At 43.2% G+C, this 25,904-nt stretch overlaps 1 protein-coding gene across 3 annotated transcripts in view; it reads right to left on the minus strand.

Moving 5' to 3' along the window:
- The window catches only part of Shrm (shroom), a 116,498-nt gene extending 93,132 nt beyond the window's left edge, over positions 1–23,366 (minus strand). For all 3 annotated transcript variants that reach the window (XM_071784706.1, XM_071784705.1, XM_071784703.1), the window contains exon 1: positions 22,892–23,366. The gene's annotated coding sequence lies outside the window, so the exon portion shown is untranslated. The remainder of the gene's footprint in view (positions 1–22,891) is intronic.
- Positions 23,367–25,904: the final 2,538 nt, after the last annotated feature.

Here is a 25,904-nt window from a genome sequence, read left to right on the forward strand (position 1 = left end):
AATGCGGGCAACGAACTCCCTCGAGTAGGATTTCGACGACAGGTCGTCAGGGTAAATCAACGACCTTCTTTGTCACCTCGCTATTCACACACGAGCAAACATTTATGAGATGAACTCATCTTTCTCGCGACATTTCTGACAACGACAATCTCGGTCGTGAGAGCCCGATGGTTATCGAGACGGTAAATGTAAGTGCCGTAATATACCGTGCCTAATGACGCAGATAGCCGCGTCATGTGTTTCTATATGCACAACGTCAGCACATGTTTCATAGAAACGCGTATTCTTTGAACTTACTTTCTCTTACCCTTGCAGATTATATAGTTCCAAAAATTGCAATTTTTAGTAACAATTGGTAAAATTTTCAATCTAAAAAATGCGTTTTTATAGTTTTAATATCGGCAGATGTGTGTATTTTAATGTTTATTTTTTAATTGTGTGGTTCTATTATATTTTTCTGAATCTTTACATCGTTTATTATAGCGGAGGAAAACCGTGACCATGAAACGCATGTTTCTTTGACGCGCACGACAGGTTGACGCAATAAAATATCTTCGCTTTTGCTCCACGGATTAACCACTGACAGAGGTGAAGTGCTGCTTCCCTTGATCGTGTATGATAAACGCAAGGCGGTTTGCGTGCAAGCAAACTACATGATGTGCCACTGTCGACATTAAGCGACGACATAAGTAGAGACGATAAGAAGGCTAACGACAAAGGTGCATCGCGGTTTCGCGAACAATGAGGCGACAATGCCGCGAAGTAAATGCGGCGAACGCGCGCGACGCACGAACGACAATGAGACCAGCTGCAAGGTCGCACGATGCGCCGCGCGGACTGGATGACTAAACCTTTCTCGAGACGTCGCTGCATCGGCGTGACCAATGATTCACTAGAGAAGCATCCGAACGAACCGGAAATCGCGTGGTCGAGTGCTAAGCTTCCTTTTTGACCCCGTTTTACTAGATCGACGTGATTCAAAGCATTGGTTCCCGATCGAATCATGCACTTTGCATACCGAGTCACGATCGAACGTCGATAAACTTTTGACTCATCGCTTGGGGTCTAAAATTTCATCACGCGTGTAATAACCGTGCTGTATATTCCTCTGGACAGGATGCTCGTTATGCATTAGATTCGCGAGATCGAAGCGGTGAAGATCTTGATAAAAGCAAAACTCCATATTATTTGTGATAATGGCGAACAAAAATGATAATTTTGTTTCTGATATTTGATGTTTGCTAAAGACATTCTCATTGTTTTTAACTCAAGGAAAATTAACTATCTAATGTTTGGAAACCGTTATTAAGAGCGATTTGCATTACGCATTATAAAGAATGCATGATAGCATTTATTGATAATTACATTGTTATACTATTAACATAGGGAGTATATTAACATTTTTCGTAATAAAACAAACTAGAACAAGTAATCAAAGAGTTAAGCGCAGGCAGTGCGCTGTCTAGTGATTAGGTCGTCGCACTGCGCTCGGCCGAAATAACACCGAAAACGCAACACTTGCACAACTTCTCTGGTATGTAGCCTCGAGTCCTGACTCGAGTTTGACTCGATCGCGTGGGTCGTCGAGTGAGTTCAGTGTCAGATCCGAGACGAGTACTTTCATCTGGCATGCATAAAATACTTTGGTGGCGCCAACATGTCGGACAGCTCTTGGTCGGTATCTATAAGCCTGCACACACGCACTCCGGCCATCCTTTCGTCTCCCGTTCTTTCGTCCCCTTTCCTCCTCGATTCTCGATCGTGCCTCTGCGCGGCCTAACTCTCTTTCTCTCCGCGACTTTCTCTCTCTCTCTCTCTCTCTCTCTAGCTCTCCGCTGCCGATCCGGAGGCAGGCGAACGAGCTGGCAGGTATGTGCATTTTTATGCGCTCATTTATGCCCACGCGTATACTAAAAATAATCCGGTATCGAAGCTGAAGGATAATAAACGCTCGGCTGGCGATGTTGCAGGCACCCTTCCTCCTCGACAAATCTCTTTCCATATCCTGATCCCCTTCATGTATTCTTCTTTCTTCCCTCGCAGGTCTCATTATTTATTATAAAGCACAAGTTCGGCTGTTCTCGGAGAGGGTGTATACTTTTCCACGTGTTATAACCGAGAGAATAATAAATAATTAATGATCAGGATAAGGGATTATATGATGCAATTTTCCCGCCGGGCCTTCGCATCGTTGTAACGTGTACGAGGGCAAAAAATGAGAGAGATCCTGGCTCTTTGATAAAAGGCTGCCTGCGTTAAGTTGCCGGCATGTACATTCGTAATTGAAGATTAGATATTAATTGCATCGCTCGCGGCGATTCCGCGGTTCCTCGTCCTTCGGATACGACGCGAGAACAATGCACTCTGTGCATAATAGTGGGGAGAACACGGTGATTATGCTTGAGTGTATCATGACTACGTTAGACTGTAAGACTGTGTATATCACGTCAAGAATAACGAGTCGATTGGGGGTATCGTTCGGCTTTTATCCGCCGGTCTAACGTGGTCTAACGCCGTTTTGATGATCTTACCACGGCAAGCTCTTCATTGTGACCGTGCCACGATATCGTAAGAATCGCGCGCGTCTCTTGCACGCGCGATTGCACGATCTGCGCGAGCATCGATAATTTACGTACAAGTCAGCCGCAATTATGCGATACTGAGATTGCATCCAGTTCGCATTATAATTTTCGATGTTGTAAGATAAAATCTGATATAAACACTCGCGCTAACTCTCCCCTGCCGCGACGATTGTCCATCCTGATTGCGCGTTCGCGCCACGCGATTACTAATGTTGGAGAACGAGAGAAAGAGAGAGGGAGAATTTAATTGACACCAGTTATTCTTCGATTTAATTGACAGCGGTAAATAATTTCGTGCGTAAAACATTGCGCCTTTACCTCAGCTCGAATTAAAGTCCCATCCGTGGGCCGGGGAGTGAGTACATATACGCTCACGCCCGTGCGCGCTAATGATCGTTGCGCGATAGCGCGCGAGACATACGTACATAGACAGCCGTAAATAAATAGCGCATCGTGCCCTCCGACTCTCCGTATCCATATATGCAGAGGGTCTTGTCGATGCTTCTCGCCCACGCAACGATCGTGCGCGCATCGCCGGCGAATTCTTCATGGTGATCGCCTCGGCCACCCCAGCGGCCTTCGACGTGAGGACGATGGATTTTATTGGATGTGGAAAGAGGGGTTCACAGGGGTCGTGGTATGCGGCCGCGTTAAAAAGTATACGTTACGAATCGGCGTTACGTAACAGCGGTGCGGAGCGTCGTCGGTGAGCGAAACTCGGGGGAAACTCGGCGTGATTGTTCGACGCCACGCGCGCGATTTATCATTCGCGGATCATTCGAAATCCTTTTGTGAATTCATCGGCTTCGTCAGCGGGGCAAACTCGTTCGGCCGATGCGCGGAGAGAGAATCGGTGTCGCTGAATAGCTTGTCGTACGTCGTATACGCGTGCGATGTTCCTACGCAAAGACACGCGCGTGCGTGTCCGTCTTTTCAAGTCAATCAGCATGCATAGAGAACAACGTGTGTACGCTCGACGAGATCCGATCGTGGCGCGAGCACTTTGCACACGCGCGCATTATCCGTCTTGCTGCATTGTCTTCGGAAGACGATGCAATTTATCGTAATCGCCTGCGACGTGACCGTTTGGTGAGACGTACGTCGATGAATGAACGCGTTGCCACTCCGTTCGTCTCGCTGTGTGTGAAAAATTGCCGGAGATATATTCATACATAACATCGTTCCAAACTGTTTATCCGTTGAATCAGAATTAATAAGGCGCTGAAGAAAGAGTGTCTCGCATTAAGAGACGAATTATCTCATCTAGCGAGGGAGCGGGAAAGGGAGACGGATCGAAACATGTGTCAACGGCCAGGAGGAAGCGAGAGAAAGGAAAGAGGAAAAAGGAATAAGAGGGAAACGAAGCCGAGAACAGGATGCTCAGGCGAATAAATAAGAGACTATCGGCCCGCAAAGTTGCGGGCGAGGGACGACATTCCAATCTCTGGATACCGGGCAGCGCCTTCACCTCCTATTTTCCACATTCTCCTGCCCTCATGTCCTCCTCTTCTTGAACTCAGTTCACTACCTCAAACTGCATCGGCAGTTTCGACGACGTGCGCACGAAAATTAGCGCGATTGGATAAGCGAGCGAATTCTCAAGAACGGAAATTCCATCCCGTCTCTTCGCTAATAATTGTAATGTAGAAAAGGGCAACTTGGATATCTTTCTGATAAAATCTGCGAAGAATTAGAGAACTCTTTCTACGTGGACAGGAGCTCGTGTTCGATCCCTCGATAAAGCGAGATGCCGATGATGTTTTTACGCACGGCTATTGGTATACGAGATATTTAATACGTTTACAATAAAACAGTAAACTAGTTCGTTAAACCGTTTGCAAAAATAGCCTGCTCTGTGTAAAGAACCGAGCGATGCTTTCTATATAATTCGAAAGCAATGACGGCGAGGAATGCCGTCAAGGTCCGCGGATATGTAATCAACTCTCGCGTGTATAACGAAGGATAGAGAAAAGGAGGAGACGTAAACTTCTGAAGGAAGGAAAGATCCTCTCTTTCTAGCGTGCGGTAATCTGTGGGAACTTTCCTTCTCTCGCGCGTTCGTTCGCGTTCTCTTTCAACTAGTCGGATTATATCGCTAGAGAGATAACGAATATGACAAGCTTGCGTTCGGTCCCTGCAACAGGGACAACGCTCGTATTAAGATACGGTAAGTCCGTTTAATTTCAGACAAGTAACAAAAATATGCGAGGACTGCAAGAGTCCTCGGCGGAGAGCACGACTCCCCCGGACGTGATGTCCTCTTCCCTTTTAAAGAGGATTCTTGTAACCAAAGACTGGCGACATACGAGATTGCGTACGCGTTTCGTGAAATTCTTAACAAGGAACCGAAAGGGGAAAGCCGAGATCGCCGCAAGAGCGGCGGCCGGGCAACCAAAAGTGCTGCGTCGTCGTCAGCGATGAGATAACTGGCCAGCAGATTAGAGGTCCTCTTACCACGGTGAATTTATCACCGAGATGCGCGTGCAAAAATGCGCTTTGTCGGCGGCGCGGACGCGACGAAACGCCGCCGATGCGCCGCGGCAATCAGCACACGGGCAGGTGCTCGCTAGACGCGCGAAAATAAAAAGGAGTTTTATTGAATTTCGGTCGATGAGTAATCGAATCGGTGCGGCAGATGGTAGGCTGGCTAATGGAAGGTCGATCCGCAAATAGTTAAGATTTAAAAATTTCTTCATGCACACAAAGGCACACGCACACATTGCTCACCAGATTTGATCGTATATACCTCGAATGTTTGCATTTCGCTTATATTGGAAAAAGCTGCATATATACACATATTATTTTTTACGACGTATTACGTCACAAGAACAGGATATATTAACCAATATGATTTTCATACATTTACATTTTCGCACGTTGAATATATGCGAATTAGCTTTTACGAATAACATAGAGCATATTTTTAGTCGTATTTCACTTTTAGTATTGATTTCAGTGAATCTCGTTCTACTTTGCAAACAAAAACACGGAATCAATTTTTATTGAGTGTAATTCAAGATTAAAAAATGAGTAAAATGAAATGAGAGGAAGTTTGAATTGTAAATAATAAGGCATTTAAGTTAGAATAAATTATCATGGGGATAAAAGACCTCGCTTGGCATATGAAATTTGGTTTTCGCATTGCTCAACCTTGAAAACCGTTCTGCCTATATTCACGGCACTTACGTAATCGCCGGACAGTGATCGAGAATCGGCTGTAAGAGATCTTCGCGCCAGGCATCGCCCTCACTAAAATTCTCACCGACGTAAAAAAGGAAGAGAAAAACGTTAAGTGCCACACCATTCTATAAATCTACAATGTCACCTGGACCACGACCGATTGATCATCGCTATAACAAAAAATAAGATAACATCATCAAAATCATTGCAATCCTTATTATTTACAACGTTTGATAAAGTACGAGTCCAAGCTGCGAGATAATCTGATTTCTGGCATGAAAAGTTGAAACAATAAAATATAATCTAAAAAATGCGTCAATATTTATACAGCAAGTATATCACAACGCTGATATTGTGCGGAGAGTATGTTTATCTTCGATACATTCCAACACTCCACGAACCTAACTGCCGGCGATGTTCTCTCCACGAGTCCAGTGAGGTAGGAATATCTAGCGACTAGATATTTGAGCGGCGATGCCACGACATTGAACGTCAGAAACCATGCTGGGAGCTGTTAGGTGCCAGTTGCTCACTAACTATCGGATGTCGGTTTTGTCAAGCGAGCGTTGCCGCGTCTGACGTCATGTAGAGACACGAACCCTCACACTTTGATACGAGCACCTTGATGTCGTAAGCGTCAAGAGACACGTGATTGTAAAAATATATGCATAGTGCTACAAAATGTCTCAGACTATTTTATGATAATGAAATATAAATACGAATTTATTCAACTCCCCTCGACCGCAGTTGGTGGAGATTGCAACAATGTATCATTACGAGTGCTAAATACAGTTATTTAAATACAGTATATGCAGCGGCAATTGAAGTGCTGAAGGATCGACCGTGTTAGATGACGCAGAGTTTTCTTATAACATTGAATAATATTGAGTAAACGTATGCTTTGTTTATTTATTCTTCGCAATCATTATCGGAGAATTCTAACAGTGACTTCGGCACTTCTCTGGTTTGACATCTTGCGTAGGCACAGATACTTTTCGATCGTAACTGAAATGTTTCAATTTGACACATAATTTTACACATAACGCTTTTATAGCGTTCTGATTTGAAAAATAAACACAAATTTGGGAATATTTTATTATCTTTGTAACGTACTTTTAACACCAAAATGGAATTCAGTCCGCATTTATACTCATTGTGCATATAGGATTAATACTAAGACTTCTAATCATCTCACGTGACTTTAATTAAAAATGTGATTGAAGAACTATTTTGATTACATTACGATGTGTGAATGTATAAAATGGTTTGAATAATAAGTTATAATAATCCTTGTGGAGCCGTATCTTAAGATATTCTTGTTTTCTACAAATCTGCATTGCATCCAAGCCGATTTCTCAATGGACGACCCACCGTGAAAGGCAAATAGAGAGTTGCACGAGAACATTTCGCCCGTGGATCGAGCTGACCTAAAGAGTCATCGCGACGTGACATTGTTACTTCGCAAAGGTTATCATCGCGAATTATCCGCGCGAGTCGGGAGAGCGCGCGAAATCTTCGTCGAGAGCTCGTCATGCAGCCGGAACCGTGTTCGATAGTCAGAGAGGCACGTTCCCGAGCGTGCGCCTGTCTTTACGGCACTCTGTCGCGCAAGTCGTTAACTGCCTGGGGGCTCGCGGGGCCCAGGAAACGCCGGGACTGCCTCCACGACGAAATCTCCACCTCGTGACTTATGTCATGAAGCGGTATTTACGTTGCCAGTAAATGTCGGCGAGCTGAGAATCGTCTCTCGTCACGCTCCGGATGTGTAAAGAGCAAAATGGAGCAAGCATCGACACGACAACGGCGTGTCTTACACGGGAGATGAATATGACCGATATGCACGTATTCCTGATATAGCCACGGACTGAAAACGTAGCCTCAAGACGAATGCGCGCTTTGTACCTAATTACGAGAGTACACACGCGTTACGTAAAATAGTAAAACACTGAAATATTAAGAAAAAGACTGGAGGAACTTAGCAGAAGTCAAGATGGATAGAATAAATCTTGTGAATCGTTTTCTTAGACAATAAATTTTCTTGTAACGATTTAAAGTCCGGACGCAAATAAAATTTAACATTCCGTTTTATTCTATTTATGTATCTCGTAACGCGCAGAAAGTCGTGCACATGACTTGCTCGTAAACGTCAACATCAACAAATTTAATAGTAATATCCCGCGACAGTTAGCGTATTCCTAAAGATGGGATCGGATTCTCAATCATATAATCTATGTCAAAGAACCATTTTTTAAGAAACATTAACTGAAGTTGAAGCAATACATTTGCATTTCGTAGGACAGTTTCAAATATAGCCATATAACATAGAAGTATAATATTTAAATGTATAATATTTCCCTAAATACATATATTATTAAATGGACTCGTAATCTATGTACAGTAACACCGAACCAATTATTTTACCCTTGTCAACAATGCGCTTTTATGACAATTATCGTCGTAAGATTTCTCAAATCGCAGTCGAGACAATTGAGGATTATAATCAAAATCGCAAAAAGAATTTCGATAAGATACCCGATCGATTTGCATACGTTTATGCTCATTCGCCGCTCCTAATAAACGGGCGAAACTAACAACCATACTTGGAGCGACGGAATCGCATCGGCAGCCGTACTTTAAGGACACTTGGAGCCGAGTCGAGAACGATATCGACGCGCGATCGGCATTTCTCGACCAAAGTTTATGAACGTGCTCAAGGGGCCGTTGACACCACACTGGCCCGATCCAACCCCGGAGGTAAGCGGCACTCGCACCGCGAGAATTCACATAATTGCTGACGGATGCTAATGCGCCCCGCCGCGCCGCGCCGTGCCGCGCAGGAAGAAAAACCAGATTCGCAAGTTTTGCAAGCGTGGCCGCGCCGACGCGTCCCGGGATTATCGGAGTGGACCTTGAAGACGACCACGAGAAGTAGTTTAGGCGGTACTTCGGGCCGGATGACTTCTGGAAACCATTCGACTTCTTTTACCACCACCAACTGCGAGCGGATCGTCAACACGTGTATACCTTCGATTATTTACGGTTCTACCTGATGGTTAAATTCGCGACGGACATCTTATGAGGATGAAATCGTCAAATTAGTTAATATTAATTGTATATTAATGCGCGTTGTCGAAACGGCTAGATATATATCTCTTCTCAAATGACATCAGCGCGTGACTACTCGGACACGACGCGATAAACGATTTAACGATATAACGAAGAACATTGTGAGTCACCGTATAAGCAGAATGAAAGAATCGTTCTTTATGAATGTTTCTGGACCATTTTATTGCGCGCTATATCTTAGGCCGTGACGCAGATTTGTGCAATTAATATAATTTTGTGCAAATTTCTTGCATTTAATAATAACACGCAAGGTTGCATATAATTTGCATGGCTGTATTTGCATGATAGAATATATATTTCATTTATTCATAAGCCAGAACTTACGAAAGCCATAATCACACAACGAGGTCATTGTTAAGACAAGAATAAGGGCTGATGTAAAAACGAAGCAAGGATGCGTCAAAGAGAATATCCTATATAATTTCTTAATCACAACACTATTGTTATTTTATCACTCATATAATCTATACATCGCAAAAATTTCACGTAATATCTCGAGGCATAAACTTCTAAATTAACTAAAATCTTACATAGTAAACCGACTCATACGATTATAGTTGTGTCAATATTCATATCATATATAAAAAGATATCGTATGATTTTCGACTCCACGGCCCTGGCCGCATGATAACACCGGACAAATGTCACTTTCGATGTCGCCGATACGCCGATATATATAATCTTGATACATAATGAATCATTACATGCATTAAATTGACCGCGATGACACTCTTTGATGACGACATTTTGGGTTTTTCCGAGGAATCAGCGATCCGGCTTATCCACGCGCTTGTCTACAATGTTAATACCTCTATTTACATATGCACATGTGTATTATATACACACGGGATATATATTAATTTCACATACCTTCTTTGAACACGAAACTATCGGCAGGGACACATGCTTGCGCATCGTGTACATACGAATAAAGTGTTCAAACCCATTTGACGGAGACCAAGAGAGTATCGTACGTAACAACGACAGGGCAGCGTATTTGCTCGTGCACCAATCCGCGCACCGACAGCGCAGAACTGTCTGGCGAGTTAGTCGTGGCTGCGTGGATAGGATATATCTATCCGCATCCGTGCAGACGTGGAATTACACGCGAACTCTTGCAGTTCGTCGTAAATGCGCCCGGCATCCCGGCGTCCTCTTCTTTCTCGCTATGTATCGGGATAAATTGCGGTTGTGCACCTTCTGCTTAGCGAGCGAGATGTACTCTTTCGTCGAACATCCGTAGAAACGAGAACATTGGCCGACTGGAAAATACGGCGTTGCGGTCTAACATGAGAAATCTTATGAAGATATCGCACGTGAACTACAATTTTGCGGCTATCGATCACTGTTTTGTATCAATTCCTCTTAAAATTTATCGTACCACGATTATATCTAATGGAATAAAATAACGTATTTTGTTTTAACGTTTGGAAGAATTTATATTTTTTGAATTATACAGTTTTCTTGATATATAATTTTCAACTATATTGTAGACTGTTACCATTCAATACCAGTCTTATTTTGCAGTCGATTGACAGATAAATTCTTTCATAACAGTGGCTATAATTTTCATGTTAATATCAGACGACGGAAACGGAATCTTGTTGGTAGAAGATAGCAACCTCGACAGATACTTTTATATGCGCGATACAATATATGTACGTATGCAATTTCAATGGGCTAAATAATGTTTGGGTTGGATAAACGTACATCAACATCATTATCATTGTTGTTGCTGTATTTCGTAGCATGCTGCTATTAACGGGTTTCTTTGAAAGCCCACCAAGGGACAGGTAAGGTCGGCCGACGCGACAAGAGCCATCGAGACCGAAGTGAGAAAATCAAGAGAGAAGCTATCGGTTAGGTATGTTATTATAGCGTTTTCTCAGATCGTCATGGTCACCGAGTCGGTTGGTGGGTCGGCCAATCAACCGCCGTGACCGCGGTACAAAAGGAGTTTTCCGTCTCCGAGCTCAAGGTTGGTAGCCATTCAATCCTCGTCGAAAAGCGGCAAAATCAACTGTAAAAATCGTATCCGGAGATACGGAGTTTATTAGCTCGCGCTCTCTCTCTCTTCTGCAAGAAAACGAATCTTCTTCGGGAACCGAACGATCCGTAATAACTGTCTGCGGCCAGCTGTGTTCCCTCGACTTTACAATATCTTTGCCCGAGGATGTTTACCTCTCAGCTCCTCCTCCATACGTATGCATGTGCCGGTTTTAGCATATCCCACGTATAAAAAAATATTCAAATTAACATCTGCCGATATGTAAAAATATCTCGCAAACGTCTTCTAAAATCGATAGCGATTGCGAAATCGTAGTCGACGATACGATAGAGGAAACATTGACGTATAGAAAGGTAGGAGAATGTCAAACCGTCGAGAAGCATATCATTATGGGTTTGTAATTAGCGTTGCGCGTTTGAGTGACTGCCATCTTCGTGAAACACGAGGCGCATTGTGTCTTACTTTCACTTCCGTCGCGGTTTCTAATAAAATTACCCACCGTGGTACTGCTGTGTGTGCCGAAAATCATTTGCAGTTTATGCAGCAAGTGTGTTGCTGCTGCAAAAGCGAAGTAGACTTATGCACAATTATGTTTCGCTACGCGATATTACCGCCATTCAATACCTAAGCCCTCAGGTGGAGGTATCGATCTACGATGCCTACGTCTTCCGGTTACAAATTAATTCCGGAGCTCACTCGCCGTCAAGGCTCTGAGCTGTTATGACACCTGAAGGCGGTAGAACGTAGATCCTATTAGGACACGTGGCGCGTAGGTGCTGCACAATATTAATATCCTTTCGCGAGACCTTTACTCGTGCACGCGCATAAAGATCGTCCTGCGTAAACGGCGTAAGTCACGTTTTCAACCTGCTCCGAAACGCCAATTACAATGTGATTCACATCGGACGCTCATTATTCACCCTTTATCTTCTCCTCTCGTGAACCGGCTAATTAAATGAATAAACGGACACTCGCGGAACACAGAAATTATGCCCCCCCTCGAATTTATTACACGGTTGGGGATGAAATGGAACCCGGTGTGCCGCGCGCTCGTGCCACGCGCTCCACTACGAACGACCTTTGATACACAAATTCCCCGTAATTCGCGGTTCTCCGACCATATTTTCCTCACGGTGTACGCTTGAGGAGATCGTGTAATGAGCAGAATAAACCCCCACGTCGCCGCGCATAATGCCCAGATCGCCAGAAAGCAACGATGTGTTTCAAGGCAGCATTATTTGCAAATAAGAACGCGGGGAACGAGATTTATGTCGGTGCGAAGCCCTTTTCCACGATTCTGCTCCTTTCTCTATTTATATTACAATCGCCTCAAGATACACAAGTGCGTAATAATACTAATAATCTTGCGCGCCGTGCACTGTGACAATATCGATATTTTGCTAATCGACATTAGCATTCCAAATGTCAACACCGATACGCCGAGTGCGTGCACGCAGCACGGGTATACGCATAGTGCACACCGGTGGTGTCGCTATCGAAGGTAAATCGTACATATGCATCGGAAGAAAGTTTACGAGCATCGTGGAGGCGTTGATATAATGCACGTGAATTGTGTCTGTGGAACTATGACAGTGCTAAATGGTTTTAAGCACGCTAACCACATGTCGGCTCAATTTTGCCGTTCACCAATCGAATCGTACCCTTCCACACGAGAGACAGTCCTGAGGCTTTAACTATCCACTTACGATCGTATTACATCAATTACGTTGGAAATTTCAGAGAGAGACTATGAAATGTATCACAGCGAATCAACGGTGTTTCGACGATAAGCGATGTTGAGTAAAATAATAAATCAAATGATATTTTGTCGTTATACCGTTAAAAAAGCGGCAAATCTACTTTCATGTTATACTATACGCAGTTTGCGTTCATAAATTGACAACACATATTTTATTTAACTTTAGAATCGCACAGACGATGATGATACAAGACAAAATTATTTTATTTGCTTTAAATAAGACGTTTGAACGTTCGGAGATGGTGATCCGGTCCGTTGACTTGAATAAAATAGCATCTTTACATGAAAGTGCAGAAGTACGCTTGCTGATAGGCGTCGAGATGATTCATACGTGCTCAGTGGACAATGACAAACTCGCTAAGGGATGCTAATTAAATTACAGCGCAGTTGAACAAGCTCGTACGATAACTTGCATCGTCACGATAACACGAAGCATTAAAACAAGTTTATGCGAGATAGCTGAACTCTACCACAGCAATTCTCGATGCAGCATAAAACGAATCTTAGAATTCTAGGCTTGCTTGATAGAGACGATCTACTCCGATTATATAACATTATACAAAAAAACGTGAAACATTTTTTAATATATCATTGCTATACCTTATATATACTATGTATATTTTTAGAAATTCTAAAAGCTACTGGCTTTCTTTAAAATAAGAAATAAATAACAACATTTTCTTATTATTTAAAAAGTGATTATTTAAAAAGTGTGGATTATTATATCTTATCATATGTTCGATATACTTTGTACCACATTTTTGGAATCAAACCGTTTTGGACATTTTCAACAGCCCGTTAAATCTCCTGCAAAATTAAATAATAGAAAAAGTCGCGAAACGCTTTCGTTTCCTTAGAAATCGAGACCGCCGGGGTGTTCCATCGCCCCAGGAATACCGGTTATCAGTGAGTGCAAGTCTGCAAAAAGTTATCGAGGAACGCAAAGTGCACGCAAAGGTGCGATATGAAAAAAACGAAGTGTCGTATACTTGGAGTACGATCTCCGGCATTCTTGCTCGTCGTATTCCTGGCGTCGATATGATTTTCCCGTTTACGACGGCGTAAAATAAAACCGCGCGTTCGCGTCTCCGTTCGTCCATCTGTCCGCGTCTCTCACATCGCCGCATATATGCAATGGAATGCAGTTATATCGCGTCTCTCAGCCGACTCGAAAGCGCGACGATCGAGCGGCGCGACGTCGGATAAAAGAGTTCCACGTCGGATATCGGCGAGAGGCGTATATCCGTGGCGCATAACTCGACCGGGGCTTCACCGCGGTTTCGCATTCAGATATATGAAAAAACGAGAGCGTGAGTAGGAACGTCGACGGACTCATGTTAGGTGCAACACCGTGAAATCAGCTCTCGATTATACGTGGAAACGCTCGGCTTAAGTCTCTACACTTAAAGCACTTTTTACGGGACGCCTCGACCCGGTTACGTCAAGTAAGGACGAGTACGCTTGACGGATGCTACCGCGTACATTATCCTGCGGAAGTACCGTTGAACTCCGCTGATATTAGCGGAGTAATATGCTATACGGACACACGTGGCATTAACAGAGTGTTGATGGTTTTTTTTTTAGGCTGACGAACATAGATTATTAGCGTAATCATTAAAATGAAAGCTGGATTCTCTGGACTTTCATCGGCATTATGAATTTCTACGAAACAACTTAGAGAATGGAATTTTTTAATGCATATATACATTATAATAAATTATAGTTTCTTTTCGAAAAGTTATTGTGGATATGACGAGGTGTTCAAAGCACGGAATTAATAGTGACCAGAGTAAGAGAAAAGTTGCAGAGAACAGGCTTTTGTGCATTTATATAAACTACTTGAATTTACATTGATAATGATTTGCGCGACAACAAAGTTATTCCTCTTTTACGAGCGACAATTTCGATTTCAACCGGTTTTAACATTCGCCTTTTTACGATCTTATCCGCGCATTGTCCTCAAAACGCGAAGGTAGTTAACGCGAACCGTAGTGATTTTCGAACGTCATAAATGTCGCAAATTATCATAATCGTAAATCGTATGTATGCGAGAGCGCGTACATTCGTGCAGTAATAACTGGCCAACAATGTTTGACATTGAGATCGAAATCTCGAACGGTCGGCGTGTATCGTCCCAACCGTTCTCCGTTCCGCGGCCGGCACTTATTTACGCTGCTCTCGATCCTAAATCAACAATCGTCGAATATACTCGCGATGATACAACAATAAGTACCTGCCTGCTCCGCGCGGGCGTTAGGGTGCAGCACGTAGAAATGTTTCTCATGGGTGTTTCGTCATTTCTGGCGGGCCGGGCGGGCGTGAATTGGAGAACGCAACCCTCCGAGAGAGGTGCTTTCTTTCATTAGAATCACAATGCAGACGAGATCCGGCGCAAATAGACGGAGCTCTCTCTCCCAAAAGGAGAGAAAAATTGGGTGCGTTTATATAACGAATTCTAAATGGATTATTGTGGCGGCCGCATTGTAACGACGTAGCCTAATGCCTTTACGGTACATCGTGGCATAATGAGACCCGGTAATAAAGCAGCTGAATATAGTGCGCGTCGCTCGCCAAGTAGTTTTCCCAGCCCATTGTACTGACGTATATCAAGCTCCGGTCGCGCGACGTTTAACCTGACATTCAAGAAACCGTTTGCGGCGCAGTTTTGCGCAGCTTTGCGCAATTCCTCGGAAAACACTTGGGGAAACTTTGCCGTATATGTACGGGTCGATTTTGCCGTTTTATTGGTGCTATCATTCACGGCGATAAGATCGGTAAACGCGACTAGCGTAGATAAATGCCGTATCTTACGATAATGCATCAACAATCGCAAGTATGCAAACAAAAACTTTGCGTTCTGCGAAACGAATGCGTTTCTTGTCGATCCCCGTAATTAACATTCGACTAGCGGCGTCACGAACGTCGCTGACGATTGAAACGGACAGCAAAGTGCGGAACGAATCGATCGCAAGATATCCGAATGAATCGATGCGAAAACAGCTGTTCGATCATTATCGTTCTTCGTTACTTCAACGAAAGCTATAATTCTTAAAGAATCTAACAATATAGTCGAGCGCATCTGCGAGTCGCATGCTCTGTCAGTTACTAATTAGGATAATAATAAGACGATACTTGAATTGAATACTGGAATCAATGTAGCGGTCTTCACGCATCATCCATCAATGATGAAATAATCGCGATCTTGTAATGAGAGAGAAATAAGGCGAGGTAGTTTCCAAGGCACACTCTGTGGAGAAATTCAAAGAAGATGCGGGAGCGCGCGCGAAAAACGCTAACGCTTGGCCGCATTGCTTCATTGTGTTTGTCGAAGATGTATGACTATGGGTTCTCAATTAATTAGTGCGCCCAGAGTTATTGTGTTGATTAAAAGCGTGCTTGTCTTAACTGTCAAAGCGACGTGACTCCGCTGTGAATAAATAGCGCTTTATCATCCCGAGAAACCGTTATCTCGAGAAGAGAGTACGGAACTTCGTTACGCAATGGGCAATAAGGCGGGATTAATTAATAGAAGGTTGTACGTTTACAGACGCTCTTCGGGGAATACGTCATTAATCCGGTCTCCTCCTCGAAGAAATATGAAAAAATAATAAATAATTGCGGGAACAAAGACGAGCGCAATGTCGCGATAAGAAATGATCGTAATCGCGAGAGCGTAAATTGCTTTCGCTGACGGGACTGTTTGAATTTTCACATTTCGAGATAACGTCAAGCATATTTTTTTATGCAGTTTTTCTTGAATCGAGCTAATCGAAACGAAAAGGATGTAATGCAGGTCAACTAACGTAATGATTGGCAGGACTCTCTAACGGGTAATATACGGCCTTATTTCAGTCAAGGACTATTGGCTTTTTACGAGATTACTGCAACTGATAGTTTGATTTTCTGCAATGACACCGGTCGGGTTTGCTGGACCGAGGAACGAAAGAAAGAAACCGGATTCAACGCTAAATATAGTAAATGTGAACACGCGCGCGTTATCAAACGTTATCATTAATCTATTGTGTGGTAATTATGCCGATGAAATAGTGCATATGAACGATGCTCGACGCAAAAAATAGTGCTGAATGTAAAAAAACACGGTATCCGTTTTGTCGTACTATATGTATAATGTAATACAAAGTATACTATAATAAAGGCTGACTGGTTTTTGAGGCCAACCATCTATTTCTGAACGATTTATGAGTAACATGATATTTAAAATCTCAACCGGAACGTTAAATGCTCCGAATATGTTTGCTTTTACTGAATACAGAATTTCAATTTATGTATGCACGTGATTCATGTTATAGAATCTTGATTTTATTTTTTGTCAGTTGTGTGATTAACTTACAAAAATGTATCGAGCTTAAAACGTAAAGAAATAAAACGACAAACTTGATCTCACAATTAAATCTCTTTTAGCAGACATCTTTATCGACAAAAGTTTCAACGAAGTTTGCAAAAACAATTAATTTATAACAATCTAAATTCTAAGCCATATATTTTTATAATATCCCTTTACATAAAAATAGAAAAAATGTGCTCTTATTAACTTTCAAAAATATTCAAATATAAGTGATAAATTCCTTTTACATCTTTATACAATATTTATCTTCTTATATCTTCTTACAATATTTTTGTCAATCATCGCTTGTCCGCTTAAATAGACAGAATGTCAAATGTCATCCTCTATCGCACGAACGAACTCTCGTTTGAAAAGTGGAACTTATGTTGCAATCGGAAACGCTGCACGACAAGAGCGTGGCCGCTCGCGCCCGGAACGATAATTTTCCAGCGATCGTTCACGGTTCGCGAGTGTACCGACCGTAATGACCGCTCTGTTCTCCGTGGCGTGTCATCGACATTTGCAGAATCGCTCATTGTCACAAATGACTTGAGTGCCGTGGCACGCATCGTGGTCGTTTCGCGATGCGAAAGGCCACACGCGCGAGTTCATAAAATCTCGGGTCGTGATCGAGCGTTTGCTTATTATTAGTGCGTTGCGAACGATGTAGTTTAAACTGGTCCTGCGCTACGGATCATCGACATGACAATCGTTCACTTTCACGCGACAAATATGGTCCTGCTATATTATGCAACATCCATTTCGACGACCAGTAATAAGAGCAAAGTACATAGTAATCTGCAACGCAGAGATATGTAGATCAGAGCATGCTTCTTATCTTATGAACTATGAATTTTATGTATCTTATCGCGTTTTCTGAATAATTATGAATAATTTTGAGAAGCCGAGACTTCTGCAGTAAGAAGAAAGCTACAACTAGAACACTGATATTAATCTGAAGAGATGTTAACATCAATGTGTCAGAAAAATGCTCGTTTCCAGTCTTTTACAGTAAATTACTCAGAACAAAATTACGCAGGACAAGTCCTGCGAACGAAAGTGTCGTTCCGCAACTCTCTCTCATCCTAGTCGTCGCACTGTACGGTAAAATATGGATTAAAACGGTAAAGATCGCGTGTTCACATTTCGAAATAGATAAATGATCCGATTAGTGAGACATCAGGTAGCTCATCGGTCGGAGACGGTCGAATAGACGTTATTCGGGGCGTGATATTCGACGCTATTGATCTGTCTTTGCTCCATTCACAGCGGGGATGTACTCCGAAATTGTACGGTGCAGCTTACAAAGCACCGAAAAAAAGGAGGAAAAACTGGAAGCTGTACTTCCGTGCATGTAATAAGTACATCGCGGATCCCGGTCTGTCTGATCATCATACGAAAGAATGGCTTTACTCCTGAAATAGCAATTGCGATCCGGTAATAACGCCTTTCCAACATTTACCCCGGTCGCTCATTACCGCCGCGAGGTACGTGCGTTTCTCCAGGGATTTACATGCGTCCGCTTTTCACGATTTACAATGTTTAGAGGCGCGCGCGGCCGATATCTCGCGGCAGTATATGCTCTTCCATCGTCCTTCCCTCGCGCTCTTCCGCTTCTTGAACTCCATGCTCATTCCTCGTTTAACCCTTCCCCCCTTCCCTTCATGTTGATTCCCAAGATTATGGGCCAATCGTCGATTATGCCCGCTCTGGAAGCTCGCAATTTCAATGGCTATTGCCTGCTAAACAAGAATATTAATGCAAAATGGATTACCCCCGATAAATAGATAACCTTCATTCCCTTCTCATCGATGCCACCTTATTCCTTTTCTCCATTCTTTCTCTTTCTCGACACGAAGGACATCCGGTTGCAATGTCCATCGGCATATTGCCATAGTACGCACGAAACGGTAGGACGGTCGGATAGAGATGCGATGAGGAAAATATTCAAGATGCGCCGAGATAAACGGCCTAGACAATCATTCGATCGCAGTCCTTCGCTATTCTCGAATGCATAATGCCAACGAAATCGATTTAATGTGCTGCTTTTTGCCCTTACCCTTAGGAATAATGCGGCGAATGAACGATGTCGAATACCTAATCGATGCATTATGTCGTCCAGGGTGGTCGAGAGATACGCGGTATATCAGACGAAATTTCCATATATGACTTCTCAATTTAAAAATATTATAATAATTGTTGAAATATACATATATTTTTTTCATTGTTAAGTCAAGTAAATGTCGCGTGTAACCAAAAACCATTAGTACGAACTGATCCATTCGTAGGTCGTTCCATTAGTCGGTAGTCATTTTTCAACGTAATGATCTTCTTAGCTGGGACAGAGCCTATATAATCATTGGGATAGATCACGTTATTCCGCATGGACGACCTGGAAAGCGACTACTGATCTTCGCGAGGGAATGTATTTCAGTCCAAGTGGATCTTCCATCTAATAATCGAAGAGATGTAACTAGGAGAACGGAAGCCTACATTCGTTAAACACGAATGAGCACGGCAGGTTCACATAATTTCAGGAGCCTCCCGTGGAACGTTCTTGAGTAATACGCGCGCGATTTCAAGGCAATTTCAAGCGTTTCACCTACGTTCGTTTCGTACGTTTCCTCTCTCTCCTCTTTAGCCATATCCATTTCACACGACGTTGGAATTTTTAAATTTTGAATAAAATTATCTTGCCTAGAAACCGTCGACTACAAGACTATGACTGTTCAAAAATTCTGTAGAATTATAGAAATTGATCATCAAAAAGGGACAACGGATACTATAGACTCTGCCAAAACCTACTTTTCAGAAAATGTTTGGACGGAAAACCTTTTTCCTTTAAAAGAAACAAACTAGATTTAGCTCAGCAGGCTAAGCAGGTACTCAAGATAAAACCCTTGCGTAAATCTTAAATCTTTTTTCTATTTTAAAAGTCAAGTTTATTATAATACCTATAATCAGCTTATAGGAGCGTTAATAAATAAACTGATATTTTTAACGATACTCCTTCAAAATTATCGCTAGAAAATAAAGTAATTAAAATTTAATCATATGCGTGAAATGTAACGTAATAATTATTTTATCAATTATCGATCCTTCTTATTGTAAAAATGATCAACTCAATTAATATTACTGCTAAGTTGTTATATCGCGTAATTCCTCACATTATACATAAAATCATATTACTTCATCATTCTAAGGTTAATAGTTTCAATGCACGTAATAGTAATGTTTCCATGGTCAAAGGGCACGATAGCTCGCGTACGCAGCCACTTTCACTGTAGCCCCTTCACGAAGGATTGAAGCGTTTAATGATGGTATTTTAATAAGCGTTACATTTGGAGGTCTCCCCGGGTGTGTTTGGTATGTGTCGGAATGGCTTGGCCAGCCATAATTATTACAGGTAGCTACCTACATCAATGTCTGACGCGTCGGACTATACGGCAGAATTCTCGGTTCTTAGAGGTATAGTTGCTCGGTAGTTCCTCTCCATTCATGAGAGGAACTTTCTATTGCGTGCACGAATACCTGTACGGAAAAACGTATTAGCCGTAACGAATCTTTGTTCCGGTATTCGTAACGATTTTTCATGCGTCGCACCGGCTAATACGCTTATCGAAATCGAACTACATTGCCCGACGTGTTTGTTACCAGACGTGCAAACACTTTTATTGGCAATTGCGCAACCACTTCTATAATTATCAACTGTCGGCGTGAACACGAATAACTGGCTAATAATATATCGAAAGTGACACTTTTATTCTTGCGTAAAATTTTTTTTAAATGGCTTACATTTCGCAGTATAATATGCATAATCAATATACCAATATGAGCATCCGGCAAATTGACATTTATTACTGTTTCATCACTCTTTACGTAAAATAGTCTTTTCTAATTCTACGTACAGAATATAAATAAATTTTATAGTTTTAATTTAGTTTACGCTGCTGAATTTAATAATATTTAGCAGTCAGTGTATATATATCCTTATTTTATTAATTACATACATTTACTACGTGAGCCACATAATTTAAATCATTCATAATATGATTCCGTTCCAGTACACTGATTCAAAGATTAATTTAATTAATTTTTCTTTGCTCCAATTCGCGATGGACTTGCAAACTTGGATAATGAAATTGTGTTATGTCTTAAATTTCAGAGTAGTTTCCATTAATATCAGACAATAAAAATTTATATTACGATTGCATAAAACATTTAATAACGAGAATTATGTTTTCGTATTTCTGATATTTTTAATATTCTCAATCTAATCCTGTCTTAACAATAATATAAAAATTATAATTAATTTTTCTTTCCTTCCTTAGTCGCACAATCAAAACACGTAAGCAACTATAGTCTAAATTTTATTTTACGAGTTCAACCTAAATCTCAATTTGAGAATTAGCACATAATAGCTAATACTTCTCCTACCCACCCGATCGCGCATTCGTTAAGATCGACTATCTATCCGCGCAACTACTTTCACACAATTATATTCGCACGTTGTATTACCACTCGCAATTTAATCCTGTTACAGCGCACACCTCCTCTATTCGTAGAGAATTTAATAAATCCTCTCTCGCTCCGATTCACGCGGCCGCGCGACGCGGCGGCGTGGCGCGCGTCGATATCACGCTTATCCACGCCGTTCGCCGTACCGAAGAAGCAACCTACGAAGGCGCGGAAAAGGTCAAGGCACCAGCCTTGGTATCGACCTGATGTCAAGGCCATCGCTGCGCCGCAGCGCGCGCGCGCGCGCAAACAACGCTCGCGTGTTTATATTATTTAAAAATTGACGCGACTTGAGAGGAGACTCGCGAGTCAACAACCTATACTCGGTGAAGTAGTGACTCGTTGATTATACTTGCGAATGCGACTGCCTTCTTCGGGCTCGAGCGAGGAGCGATCGTCTCCTTCGGAAGAAAGTTACGCCGAGGCCACGAAACAATGGATTCAACCGGAAAATCGGTTCAACGCACCGGTCGGTACGTCGAAAAAGGTTCCTTGGAAATGTCGGGATTCGCTATATTAATGACGGTCCACGTCCGATACACCGTACACATCTTCCACGGAGAACGTGCACGCCGTACGGCGTTGCTTTCCCGTTCAGAAGTCGCGATCGAGCACCGGTAACACCGACGATTTTCGGGATTGTGTGTATCTCGCGTGGAGAACGAAAATGCGCAAGCCAGGAGTTCTGATAGGGATTGCTATCTAGAATTTGCTCAGGTAGAAGAATGATTTCTTGAAATTCGCACCGCCATTTTTCCTCCTCGCGAAAAGAGGAGCGATACGAACCGAAAACCGAAACCGTTACGCGTTCAGGAAGTCTCTAACTATTTCGGAGCACATGTGGAGCGCGCCGAATTTTAATCGTGCCATTAAATTCACCGAAGACGGCGTGATTATTAAATTTGCGAACGGTCGCGATAATATTCGTGCGAACAACTCGCGTATTTCTTCGCTGAAATGAAATGAAATTAAATATGTGTGCGAGGGCCATATCAGAGATTTATACACAGTTCTTGTTGCGACTCGTGAATGGAGAATTTGCTTAATGAAGTGAAGCATGAAACACGGAGCAGACAGGGCAAGTCGTCGCGCGCAAGTATATCCGTTATGTAATGACGTGTCCCCATCAAGCACGTGGTATCAGCTTATCGCGCTTTCGAAAGAAACACGAGAGAGTACCCGTAGTAATGGACAGGTGCGAATGCGCTTTGGGAGCAGCAGGCTTCTTCGAGCCTTAAGGCTTAAGGTATCGCCTAGAAACCCTTACGACTAAAAGACGGGTGAGTTCTCGCCGCCACCTGGCGCGAAGCGCGCAGGTGTTGGCGAGAAAGAAGTGAAGAAACATAGAAGCTGATATTGTAGCTGGTCCCCACCTGTTGATGCACGAAGACGGCTGCAGCTCCGCACCGCTCGATCGTCGTTGCTATGCCGCTACTGTCGCAGGGAGAGGCCGGTGCTCCAGGTCGATCCAGGCGGAGTCCTTAAGATCCGAGAAAGACAACGATGGGGGATAAATCGAAGCGCGAGAGGAACGAAGGAATCAGCACCACCCACTGTACATTAAACACCACGTCACACGTCGGAACGCTGGCGCTGGCTCTCTCTCGAGAGCCACGCGCGTGAGAAAGGATGGGTTTTTTCTTCTCCGGTATACTCCCTTCGACTTCCCTTCACCTTTTCTCTCTTTCTCTCCGTGATTCCGGAGCGGCGATTCACCACGCAATACCGTCGACCGGGACGTTATCAGTCCACATATGAGCGTCTCTAACGTCTCGCGACGATGTTGACGGAGACATTCTATCGGCGCGTTCGTAATAAAAGACACGGCCCGCGATCCATTCCGCGCGAGCGCCGTTGCACGACTGTTGCCGATGTTAGCCGACCACGGCGCCGCGCGAGGTAACCGAGAAAGGCCGAGGACGGCCGAGGATCGGCGGGCGGAGCCGATCGCGGCCGATTCGACTGGATGGAATGCGCGGCGGAAACCAGCCGGGATCGGAATCGGGATCGGGCGCGCTCCGCCGCGCCGGTGCTCCGCCGGTTCGAAGGCAATCCAAGGCAAACGACCGAGCGCCTGCCCGCTCCTTCGTTCCTCCGCGCCGTAGAAGCCCTTAAGACTGCTATAATCTATGTCTATTATCCCTCTTCTCCGTTCGCCGTTCTCGACCGCGTTATCCCGCCCGTACTTTGCGATACGCGGCGCGCTAAATTTGCGCCGATTCGAATTGAAGCTTAATCGAGCATCGGCTTTAAATTCCTTTCTTAGGTCTACGAATTAGCGATTAGGAATTCAATTAATAGATAGACACGCGGCGTAGCGAATTCTTGCGTCAGAGTTTAATTAAAGAGGCTCGCTCAACATTAAAAATGACGAGAGGACGGGAATTAATTTGTATAAATCAAGGTTTGCTACAAAGTTATAAATGCGGTATAAAAGAGAATAATTTTTTGCTTCACATATGTGGAGGTTTAAAAAAAAAACCTTTGATCTGCATAGAAGGAAGATGATATTTTTCTCGTGGAATTACAAATTAGCATCAATCACAACGAAATCCACAGAAAGTGATAAAGCGACGTCGTGAATGATTCATAACGCTTGCTAGATGTCAGGGTACATTATTTAATAGCCGGAGGATATCTCTAGCTATTAAATAATGTCTAATTAAACCGCGTATCGTTTTGCAATATTAGCATCATACGATCGTACGTCACTCTCTCCTGATAAAATTACGAATAACGTTAACAAGCGGATTAAGCCGACTTTTCGGAGTAAACATATAATAATTGTCTCAAAAAATCAGCATATAAATATTAATTTAATTCGCACGATTGAAGCTTTGCGCTTTTTAAGTTACAAGAAGCAACAGAGTAATCATCAAATGTTTATGAGTAAATTTTTGCGATCCATCGTAATTTCCTAACTGTGATTGTCGGAAAAAATTTTTATTTAATTGCGTAGCTCACGCGGGCGTGTCGCGGGTCTCTTAAATTTCTCAAGTTTATCATACACACTACTTGAAAGGAAAGTTATATTACGCTTAACGATAACAGATTATCGTTTCGGCAGAAATTTATGGATGCTTATCTATTGCCAACACAGCGCCGAACACGCGCGTGCCTCTTCATAAAAATTATTCCGGGCTCTTACAACGCGCGGCGCCCACGTAGGTATCGCCTCGTAAAGTCCTACTAAAATATCGTATTGGTTTACACTTATTACACGCTTATGCAGTACTTACATAATTTCACATTTATGCGTAACGCTGAAATGCGCTTTGCCGTGCAGGATAAGCGTTCACGTAGTGTGCACGCATGCAGCATGCTTGCGCAACGGTCCACGAGAGCGTGATCACAATGGCATTATTTACAATCGTGAATCGGGAATAATTTTCACGAGGCGCATAAAGTACCGGTTAATGCATCCCGACCTTTCTGGGATGTAATATCGAAAATGAAAACGCCGAAGAGAAAAAAGGAAAGAAGGGGAAAGAAGAAGAGCAACGAGCAAGCGAGGCGTCCGGTATGAACGTTCCGGCGCGAGAAGTCGCGACAATATCCCCGAGGAAATTCTCGGTCGTCGAGGCACTCAAGGCGCCCGGGTATCTTTTTGCTCTTGTTCGCGGCCAGGTTTGAAAGAAACGAGATGTTGCCTCGTAAGTTAGATCGTACGGGCACGAATGCACATACCAGCATTGGTGTGCACCGTGAGCCGGATTGCACCGACCAACGTCTTGCCGACCATCTGCCGGTTGTGGCCAAGGACGTCGAGTCCTTCGATGCTGTTGACCCGGAGAGGTGAGGTCGATTCAATTAAAGGCACAATTAAAGCATTCCCGAATGTTTGATAACACCATCCGCAGCGGCGAGCACGCTCGAGCAGAAACGCGTCGCTGAAACGCCATTGTTTCGCAGAAAGTTCGTGATAACTGCTGTTGTGCGTGTCGAGTGTCGTACATATATTTTATATATATACAAAATAACGCGTCCACATATTTATTTGCGTATAAACACGCAAGCATTCATGCAGAGGTTTCGTGCGTCGACCCAAATGTGTTACCTCGTTCTCCGATACGTGCGCGGTGACCGCAGTCTCGCCAACGCCGACGTGTTCCAATTAGAAGCTCAGCGACGAAAGAGAACGATGATGACGACGACATGGTTTCCTCGTTAATCACGATGATTACGCCATTTTCGTGCGCGCAATCAGCCCCGAAAGAAACCGTTGTGTCGCGATAACTGGTTTAAGGAAGGGCAGATCGTCCAACCTTCTTTGTGAGCGGGTACCAAGCGGAATTTTTCGAGAAATTAGTTCCGCCCGTCGGGCGAGACGGTGAAATCGAGGTTTGCCCGTGATTAAAGCAATGGCGATGATAGATTTCCGCTATC

This window comes from Temnothorax longispinosus, chromosome 7 (assembly GCF_030848805.1).
Source record: "Temnothorax longispinosus isolate EJ_2023e chromosome 7, Tlon_JGU_v1, whole genome shotgun sequence".
Taxonomy (NCBI): domain Eukaryota; kingdom Metazoa; phylum Arthropoda; class Insecta; order Hymenoptera; family Formicidae; genus Temnothorax; species Temnothorax longispinosus.